The sequence below is a fragment of the Erinaceus europaeus genome, chromosome X, assembly GCF_950295315.1.
Source record: "Erinaceus europaeus chromosome X, mEriEur2.1, whole genome shotgun sequence".
Lineage (NCBI taxonomy): Eukaryota > Metazoa > Chordata > Mammalia > Eulipotyphla > Erinaceidae > Erinaceus > Erinaceus europaeus.
The window spans coordinates 5,442,631-5,453,704 of record NC_080185.1 but is presented as its reverse complement, the minus strand read 5'-3'; positions in this window follow the sequence as shown (position 1 = coordinate 5,453,704).

Genomic DNA, 11,074 nt, shown 5'->3' with positions numbered 1-11,074 from the left:
TTAGGCCTGGCTTTCCGGGTTGTGGCGCTTCTGCTTCCGCTTGGTTTCCCATGCCCCAATGCCCTTCGCTGCTCCCGCCAAAGTTTAAACTTCCCTCCGCATTTCTTTTGTCCAATCCGCTTGGTTTCCCATGCCCCAATGCCCTTCGCTGCTCCCCCCAAAGTTTCAACTTCCCGCCGCATTTCTTCTGTCCAATCCGCTTGCACTAGGAATCCTGAAGGCCACGCCCCCTTGTGAGAGCGCCCTACAAGATTCATTCAGACGGGCCAGGGGTGTGGGGTTCAAGCCCACTGCAGCCACCCGACTAGTCAACGTACTCCTCCCCTCCATGTGGAATCGGTTTCGTGTTGGGCCCAGTCACAGCTGCAACACAAGTGTGGCTAGAAACACTCTCACGCGGCCATCGCTTTTACACACTCACACTCGCACACTGATAGACAGGCACCTGCGGGCACAGATACACACGTTTTAAAGAACCAAAATTATGCAGAATAAACTGTGTGACTGAGATGGGAAAACCAGCAGAGGGGGATGAAAGGAGGAGGGGGAACAGCTGTGGTGTGTGGAGGCCTCCACTCCCGAATCCCTATAGGCTGAGAGGGAACCGCCAGAACCGCCCAGTTTGGGCCGGGCTTTCGGGGTTGTGGCGCTTCTGCTTTCCGTTTCCCATGCCCCAATGCCCTTCGCTGCTCCCACCAAAGTTTCAACTTCCCTCCGCATTTCTTCTGTCCAATCCGCTTGGTTTCCCATGCCCCAATGCCCTTCGCTGCTCCCCCCAAAGTTTAAACTTCCCGCCGCATTTCTTTTGTCCAATCCGCTTGGTTTCCCATGCCCCAATGCCCTTCGCTGCTCCCCCCAAAGTTTAAACTTCCCGCCGCATTTCTTTTGTCCAATCCGCTTGGTTTCCCATGCCCCAATGCCCTTTGTTGCTCCCGCCAAAGTTTCAACTTCCCGCCGCATTTCTTCTGTCCAATCCGCTTGCACTAGGAATCCTGAAGGCCACGCCCCCTTGTAAGAGCGCCCTACAAGATTCATTCAGACGGGCCAGGGGGTGTGGGGTTCAAGCCCACTGCAGCCACCCGACTAGTCAATGTACTCCTCCCCTCCATGTGGCTCTCGGTTTCGTGTTGGGCCCAATCACAGCTGCGACACAAGTGTGGCTAGAAACACTCTCACACGGCCATCGCTTTTACACACTCACACTCGCACAATGATAGACATGCACCTGCAGGCACAGATACACATACACAGTCCCACAAACACACATGCACATACTTAGGGTCACCTGTGCAGACATACCTAATCAGAGAGAGACCCACAGCCACACAACCACCAACACCCGCAGCCCCCATTCCCATATGCACATAATACACAGACACACATAAGCACATTTGTGCAGACAGACTCAGGGAATACATGTCTTAGCCTGAGTGAGCACATTACACACAGAGATAAGAGTTTGCGGGCATAAATACACGTGCATACCAGTGGAGGTAAAGGCACATGCCCAACACACATGGCAAGAGTAGGGCACCTTTAGACACAGCACACATATGTACATTCACACATCTGCACACCAATATGAGCACAGACAGACCAAGTGTGTGTGTGTGTGTGTGTGTGTGTGTGTGTGTGTGTATATGTGTGTGTGTAGTGTGTGCACTTCCAAGTGCTGTATACACACAGTCATATGCACATACCTAGGCTGGCTTGTGCAACTGACACACACACACACATGCCACTCACTTCTGGCATGGTGGGAACACTGGTTGGATGGGGCAAGAGGGGGTGTGAGCTAGAGGACAACACCCAGCTCCTAGATACTTGGGGTGGAGATGGGAACTAGGGAGCAGAGGAGGGCTTTGTGTGGCCTTTATGGACATCAGGAGGTCGCACAGAGGAGCCAGAGGGACTTGAGCAAAGGCAGGTAGGACCCTTAGAGAATATCAGAGCAAAGCAGACAAAGCCAGTTCCTGTTCTCCACCTTCAGTCAGCTCACCACAACTGACCAGTCAGACAGCCCTACTACATCCTACCTGGAGACTCTAATTCCAAAATCAAGAATTTTCTGGGAGGAGGAGCTACACACACACACACACACACACACACACACACGTCAGGAGGACAACAGAGGAATCTGGATTCTGGGACACTGGGTGGCCCATAAATGCACCCCAGACCTCAGGCCTCAGATAAGAGGAGTGTGCAGTGGCCTGAGGAAGGGTCTCTGACTCCCCATCCCAGATACTGGGGGTGCATGGGTATAACATAATTTGCTGGACCTTTTGGGAAATGGATGAGAGCCCGGGAGAGAGGAGACAGAGGTAAGGCACAGTGGAGTCTGTGTGCTAGGTCTGTGAGTCCCCAGGTGTATTACCTGGACAGAGTGACCTTGCCTCTGTGTGTGAGGAAGAGGGTCACAGGTGGTTGGGAAATGTTGGCAGAGGGGTACTGCCACCCGAAATGCAGGCAAGCTCAGTTGCAAACCTCTCCTGAATCATCAGTCAAGTGCACATGGCTACCTGAATTCCTCCCTCGCTGTTACAGGACCCTGGGCCCCCCAGGTCTCCCTGATGTGTCCCCTTCTGGTCCACATGATTATCTGTTTATCTGTTGGCTGTTTTTGTTTTTTTTTCTTTCCTCCACTCAATCTCCAGAAAGCCTCTGGCTGCCATACTGCACATGCTCAGTGGAATCAGAGGTTATCTGGGGTGACTGGCTGAGAAGCAGCCACTAGGGGCTCCATCGAGCCCCTGAGGCTTGGCCCTCTCAGACAGTGTGGAGTGGGGGTGGGGTGGAGGGGAACAGTAAAAGTAGAATTGATCCATTTAAATCCCTCAGCCAGTACAGGGAGCTCTCTCAAGCTATGGGCCTTGGGGGCAGCTTGCAGGTCTGTATTCACGCCCCACCCCACTGGTGACCTGTGGACAGGCATTCTGTGTATGTGCCTGGTGAGCACATTCTGAGTCCCTGTCTCCTCCCCCTGGGCTCCTCCACTCCTCTCCTATAGCAGTGGTGATGGGGCAGAGGCTCAAGCCCCTAGATAACTGGGTGACATGGTAGGGACAAAGCCAAAGGGAAGATAGTATCATGGTTCTGCAAACGGCTTTCCTGCCTGAGGCCTTGGTTCCCCAGGTTCAACCCCCAGCACCACCATCAGCCCATCAGCCAGAGATAAGCAGGGCTCTGGTCTGCATCTCTCTCTCTCTCTCTTTTTCTCTCTCTCTCTCCCTCCCATCCCCCATCTCTCCCCCTTTCTCTCTCCCTCTCCCTCTTCCTCTTTCTTTCCCTCTCTCATTAACTAATAAATAGAACATTAAAAAAGAAAAGAAACTGGTAGATTGAAGGGTCAGGCAGTGATGCACCCAGTTGAGTATCATGCACAAGGACCTGGGTTCAAGGCTATGGTCCCCACCTTCACTGGGGAAGTTTCAAGAACAGTGAGTGACACAATGATGAAGGTGTCTCTTTTTCACTCTCCCTCACTATCTTTCCTTCCCCTATCAATTTCTCTCTGTCCTGTCAAATAAAATAAATTTTTAAAGGAAAAAAACTGGCAAGCTGGTTCAACTCCCTTCTGGAAAATTCCACTGTCTTTTGGGAAAGGCTGAGGGTGGTGGGAGGCAAATAATATCTCAGTGCCTTTGTGAAAATAGCTGTCACCTTTCAGCCTCATAGGCTTCCCCAGGGGTTCCTATCTACAGGAGATTCTTCTGAACGGAGATGGCAGTTCCTCTCTGACTCTGCTGCCTTCCCAGACCTTGCAAGGACCTGAAGATGTATTCATTCCAACTCCTCTCTTCCATCTCACACACTCCTACACTCCTGTTTAGAGCTTGTTTCCTTCTCTGTACACCATAAAGCCCCCCATGAGGTACTCACACTGCCTTTTTAATCATACAGTACAACTTTAATTATCAAGGCCTTGCCATCTATGTCATCTGGACAGCAAATCGTTTAGATTTGTCCATGAACTGAGCTTTTCCAAGATTGTCTAGCTGATTTCTTTCTTTCTTTTCCTCATTTTCTTTCCTTTATTCCCCTCAAACCAATTGTTAGTTGTGATTAATAGCAGTTTACTAGAGTGTAAGATGACAAGGTCTAGCTCCACACCACATCTACTATCAAAGTTCTGTGTCCTCATTTTCCCAACAAAAACCACCATTGTTCTCACAAAGTCTTAGAGGGAATTTGCTTACTTCTGCAGTTTTGTTATTGTTTTTGCTTTTGCAAGTTCATGCGTTTCAGTTTTCTAGTTTCCACATATGAGTATAATCATCCAGTAGTTCTTTTTTACCTCTTTATTTATTTTGCTACACATCATCACCTCCACTTCCATCCATTTTGTCCCAAAGGACACAATATCACCTTTTTTTTATTAAAAAATAGTATTCCATGGAATATATATTCCATGACTTCTTTAGTCAGTCATCTGTTTGATGGGCATTTAGACATCTACTCTTTGGCTATTGCGAATAATGCAGCTATGAACATAGCGGTGCATAAGTCCCTCTGAATTAGTGTTTGTCCTTTGGGTAAATGCCTCAGAGTGGTATTGGTAGATCATAAGGTAATTCCATTTTTAATTGTGTAAGGACTCTTCATACAGTCTTCTAAAAAGGGCCTTCTCACTAGCAGTGGAGCAGAAGGATTGAGCGGAGCTTCCCTGGTCTACCATTATCAGAAGTAGAAATGAAGAAAGCTCCTTCAACTTGGGAGGCCTTTGCCCCCATTAACTGTGTGTCACAGTCACCTTCTTCAGTCTGTTTATTCCTTCCACATTCAGAAGATCTATTGGATGGAATTTTGTGTGGGGATTGCTACAGAGCTGCCCAGCCTCTAGAATTTTCCATGAAGATGGGTGTACCCTGTGTCTGTCAATACTTAAGCTTGTGGCAGTGGCTCTCAGCCTGGGCAGCCAGATTTAACCAGTGGAGCAGAGGTGAATGAAGCTGGCAGACATGTTTGTTCACAGAGGCTTCGTATTCTACTGATAGTGGGAAGAGATGCCCAACAAGTAAAATCAGGGGGTTGGATTAGACTCTTTCCTCACTCCATAACCCCCACCCTGAGAGTAACTACTCAGCAAGTGTGACTGAGGTGAAAGCCACTTTGGCATTCAGGCTATTTTGGAACAGCATGAGCTTAATACCTCCCCCTTAGTGGCCTCTAAGAATTCAGATGAAGGGTCTGTGCCAGGAAGAAAGATATTAGCAGAGTCGCTTTTAAAAAATATCACATCTTTGTTCTTCTTGCCTGACTGACAATGAATTTTCATCCTCCTTTGAAGACCCAGACTCCAGGCCCTTCCCCACCGCACCCACTTCTTATCTCAAGATGCCATTGACACCTCTGTTTGGGTTTGACTCTCAAAGCTTGGGGGGCTCTCCCAGAAGCTTTTGCTCCTTTTCCTCTGCTGCTTGCTAATGCCATCATTTGAAATGCAAAAGAAGCTAGATGGGGAGAAGGGAAAAGATTCCTAGCAAGTATTTCAAAAGCAAGTGCAGATTTTCAGAGGAAGATTTTGATTGTATACTCAGGAATTTGAGTCAAAAGAAGAACTTGGGCTTTGGAAGGCCCAGCCCTGGCTACAGCAGGAGTCAACATGTCTGCTTCCTGAAATTTCACTTTTGTCCTCATCTCTTTTGTCTGGCTTCATCCCTCATCCAGACATTGGGGAAAACACCTGCTTTAGTCTGAAAGGTGGCACAGTGGAGAAGGTGTTGGAATCTCAAGCATGAGTTCCCAAGTTTGGCCTCTAGCACCACATGTATTAGAGAAATATCCTGGTTCTCTCTCTCTCTCTCTCTCCCCCTCCCTCCCTCCCTTCTCTTTCATTAATGAGATATATTTTTTAAAAAAAGTAAAACACCTGCCTTTGTTCTCTCAGGTAGAATGAATGACTCTTTGTTCTTTCAGGTTGAAGGAATTAGAGGTATTTTGTTCCTAGTTCTACTTTAGTTATTTTTGAATGAGTCCTGTCTCTCTCCAAACACTGGTACAGAATGGTTTGATTTCAATCCTGGATTGCACACAGGAGTCTCTGTTGGACCCTCCAGTGTCATTCACATCTAGTCTCTGTTACCACTTGCTAGCTCTACAACTTTAGGAAAGGTGCTGAACTTCTTTGAGCTTTAGAGATCTACCGGGGAAGTGGTGTTCATACAGATTGGGAGTGAGCACTGAGTACAAAATTTTCACTTCCCTCAAGCCCGTTCTGGGGCTTGTGGCTTCTCCACTCCAGTGATGGCTGTGGCTGATTCCTAGCCCTAAATCTGACAGTCAGTGACAAGGCCAGGGACACTTTGCAGAGGTACAAATGGCAGTGACAGAAAGGTGAATTTTCTGGCTTGAACTCTTGCCTGAGTATGTGTGTAGGGGGGTGCTTGGTACTGCCCCACTGAGTCAAGATCCTAATGTCACTGCAGAAATTTGAATGTCTTCTTCCTTTTTGGGTTGCTTTGCAGTTCAGGAGTGCCTGATGATGGTTCAAAGGGTGCTTCCAGTTCTGATTAGCACACATCATCTGCGCCACCCTTACAGGAGCAACAGAGCTCTAGGACAACTGAGGAGTCCAGAAAGCACTACTCATTCTTTGAAGTTACTGACTTTGCTTATGCCAAACACAATCATTGCCTCTTTGCTTGATCCTAAGTTCTTAGTGTCATATGGTTATTCAGGGATCTTTATTTGCCCTGTGTAAATATATAGTAATCACAGGTATCTAGAGAGTCGGCTGTGAAAAACTGACATCTGTAAATGCATTTTTTAAAAAATGGCACCACAGAGTCATTACAGAGAAATTACATCACTAGTGTCCTTTGAATTGGGTCAAAATTTTTCTGAACTGTAACAAAGACTTTTGGGCTGAGCCAAAAGCAATTGATTTCAAGAACTAACTAGTCAACTACTGTTTGAAAAGTCATTCAGAGATGTTTAGCCAGAAGATGGACTGATCAATCAGTTCCCTTCCATCCTTTCCAGGGAATCAGTAACTAATTAAGTAGAGCCAAGAAAACTTTCATTTTGTTAACACTAATCAACTCTTTCCTTTAACTACTTGGAGAAGTCATTTAACCTCCTCTTTTCTTTTTTTTAACAATTCTTTTAAAAATCTATTTATTTATTTGATAGAGACAGAGAGGAATTGAGGAGGGAGAGAGAGATAGAGAGACACTCATAGTCCTGCTTCACCACTTGTGAAGCTCACCACCTGTAGGTGGTGACCAGGGACTTGAACCCAAGTCCTTGCACACTGTACTCCTGTTTTCTTCCCATAAATGTCCCAACTTGGTCCTTCCCTGGGGCATAATTTAAGCTTCCTTCCTGAATTTGTGGACCCCAAATTCCAATTCTTCCATCTTTTTAAGTAGTAAAAATTCCACTGAGTAAAATCTAAAGATCTAACTGTCTTTATCTGATGCGTCCTGACTCAGGAAGCCTCCCATCTAGCAAGAGAAAATTGCTGCAAGGAGTCCTACCGGATGGAAGGTGTTATTGGTAGCACAGAGGTGGGGTAAGAGAAAGAGATTCCCAGCAAAACCACCTTCCCTATGTGAAGACAGGAGAACAAGCACCTTTTTTTCACTAGTGATTTAATAGTGGTTTACCCAATCATAGGATTACAGGGCAATAGTTCCTCCTCCTACCCCCACCCCCAGCTCTCCCCATCCCAGGTATAAGCATCATAGTTTTCACAAAGTCTTACCAACAGATTGACAACCTTACACACACATACCTACAATTCGTGTTTCAATTCTTTATACTGCATATGTGATTGGAACCATCCTGTAGTTGTCTTTCAGAGAAATGCAGGTAATTTGGTAACATATATAAGCTGTAATACTCTCAAGAGACTATGTATTCTAAGAAAAATCGCATCAATCTCCAATATGAGAAGAAAATAAAGTAGGAAAAAAGTTGCTGCCAAGTGGATGAAATACAATGCACAACACTTCTAATTCACATAAAAAGTAACATGGCAAATAAAAATATGGGTGCTAAAGAAAGAGGCAGATATCTGGACGTGGTTGTTAGTCAAAAGGAAGGGATAAATAAGAACTGGTGCTGGAAGAATTCTGTAAGGGGATGCAAAACAAAGAATACACACAAAATCAAAGAAACCCAGGGCTATATAATAGGAAAAATGATAAAAAAAAAAAGGAATAAAGATGTAGGGAAGATTAAAAAGTACCAGAAAGAATTATATCATTTAGAAAGACATAGAGAAGGTTGAGGAGACAGCATAATGGTTCTGCAAAAGACTCTCATGTCTGCGGCTCTTGAGGCCCTTGTTTCAATCCCCAGAACCATCATAAGCCACAGCTGAGCAATATATATATATATATATATATATATATATGAATTTTTATTTATCTTCCCTTTTGTAACCCTTGTTTTTATTGCTGTTGTAGTTATTACTGTTATTGTTATTGATGGCATCATTGTTAGGACAGAGAGAAATGGAGAGAGGAGGGGAAGTCAGAGATGGGGAGAGAAAGATAGACACCTGCAGACCAGCTTCACCACCTGTGAAACGACTCCCTTGCAGGTGGGGAACCGGGGGCTAGAACTGGGATCCTTACACCAGTCCTTGTGCTTTGCACCATGTGTGCTTAACCTGCTGTGCTACTGCCTGACTCCCTGAGCAGTATTCTTGAATGTGTGTGTCTCTCTCCCTCCCTCTATATATCTTTCTCGATAAAATGAAATAAATCAAATATTAAAAATAAAAAGACAAAGGAACTGTATGCATATAAACATATTATATATAAAAGTATTACTTATATAATTTTATATACCTTTATTATTTATAAATACATCAAAGAGAGGTACAGGAGAAATAGTTCAGGACTCCCAGGACTGAAGAACTGCCAGGAAGGGAATCCAAGGTCAAGATTATGACACAGGCGCTGAACACCAGGGCCAACCAGCAGACCAGTGACTACAACACAACCTTCAACACATGACCGAGGGCCAAGAGGAACAGTGGGAGTGAGCACTGGAGCACTGGGGGAAAGGCACCCTTCTGGGTCCTTCTCAGACAAAGGAAAGCCAGGAAGAGAAGAAGGGGGGGGAGACCAGATTCTATCATGTGGGTGAGGAGACAAAGTGGTTACTGGTTCTAGAGTGAATGAACTCTAACACATATAATAGAGACCAAAAGAAGTTGAGAGGGGAGGAGACAATAGAGAAGGGGAGACACCTGCAACACTCCACCAGTTTTGACATTTCCCCTTGCAGTTGGGGACTGGGGGCTTGAACCTGGGTGATGTGTACACTCAACCAAGTGTGCCACCATTTGGTCCATTGACCCACAGTTTCTATCCTGAGCTAAGGAAAAGATGGGGAGCTGAGGCCCCGGGGAAAGAGAACAGGGACTCACATGACAAGAAGTGACTTCATCTGATAGAGCCTTGCTTCCACATTTCTCTGCCTTGAGACAGGTTTCTGTAATGAAGGAGCTATTTGTGGAGCTGACCCAAAGCTGAGGGACCTGTGTTCTTTAAGTAGCTGTAACAGTTTTTTCTTGAAGCTTCAACTGACCATATGCAGAGGTGACAAGTACTGGAAAGGGTCTGCTCTGGACAACTTGGAAAAGCCTGTCAGAATACCCCAGGGATCCTGGAACTTTGGAAAAATTGGAAAGATGTGAGAAATGATGATGCAGAGGAAGCCCATAGTGAAGCCAAGAACTGGACACCAGGCTTTGTCTGTTTTTTTTTTTTTTTTTTTGGTTGTCCCTTTATCTCAGAACATCAAAGAATTCTAAAGAGTGTGAGAACCTAAAAAATGCAAGCAAGAGGTAGAACACTTCATTCTAAGGAAGCCACCTTCTCTTTTGACTGGGTGTTCCTTACCTCCTACACAAAGAAATACACACACACACACACACACACACACACACACACACACACACACACTATTTCTCATGTGCCCTCTGTTGAGACTGGAGAACTTATCTGATCACCAACCTCAAGGACAGGGCTCAGAGTGATGCTACTTCTGGAAGCTCTTGCATTTGTGGGGATTCAAAGAGTGCGTTCTATGAAGCAGAGGGGCTTGGAAGTGGATGGGGCCACAGACATACGAGCAGCACTAGAATGTCCCAAAGGAGGATCAAATACCAGTGCACAGATGCTGAGCTGTAAGTGACACTCCCCTTTCTCCACTTTTAATCCGGAATTTGCAGAGAAAACTTTGCTGATACATCTGTGTGAGTCATCTTACTGCATGACACTCTTTAGCGTCACTTCCTCAGCATGTCTTTTTTTTTTTTTTCTCAGCATGTCTTTTTTGCTCTCTTTTGATACCTGTTGGCTGTGTAAAGAAGTGGCAAACCTGTTACAAAGCAAGGTGATTGGCAGGGTCTTTGAGGTGGCACTAGCCTTTTTGAGAAGGTGGTGTCTTGTGGTGGTTGGAGCCTGAATTGTCCCTCTGACCCTCTTGGTCAGCCCCAGGCTATTACTACCAGGACAGACTTGCCACTGTTTCTTCTGTCCACTGCTCCAGTCTCCTGGCTGCTGTCCTGGCAAGCAGACTGGTATTCAGAGTGCAAGACACCCTGTGCCCACATCTGCCTTGTCACCTCTCTGTTTAGAGACCATTTGTTGGTCTCCAAGACACAGGGGATAAAGGCAGAAACTGCCACACTGGCTTCCCTCTCTCCCTGTCCCCACCAGGCAAAGCAGTTCACAGCAGGCCTCTTCTCTTTTCCTTCTGTTACTGCACTAGGGGTGAGCCTTGCTGATGTCAACACTGGCCAAGGAAGGATCCCCAGTCACACACTCCCCACAGCACTAGCATCAAGGCCTTCCTCCATCCTTCTTCCAGGGAGGGGCCCCAATCAGGCTTCAGTGTACTAGCTTGGTACAAAGATGGCAGGCCCCTTTCAACCCTTTCAGAAAAGCCCCTCTATTTGTCACTGAAATTTTGCTTAGAAGTGTGCAAGAGGGAGTTGGGCAGTGATGCAGTGGGTTAAGCGCACGTGGCACAAAGCACAAGGACCGGCGGAAGGATTCTGGTTCAAGCCCCCAGCTCCCCACCTGTAGGGGAATCGCTTCACAGGTGGTGA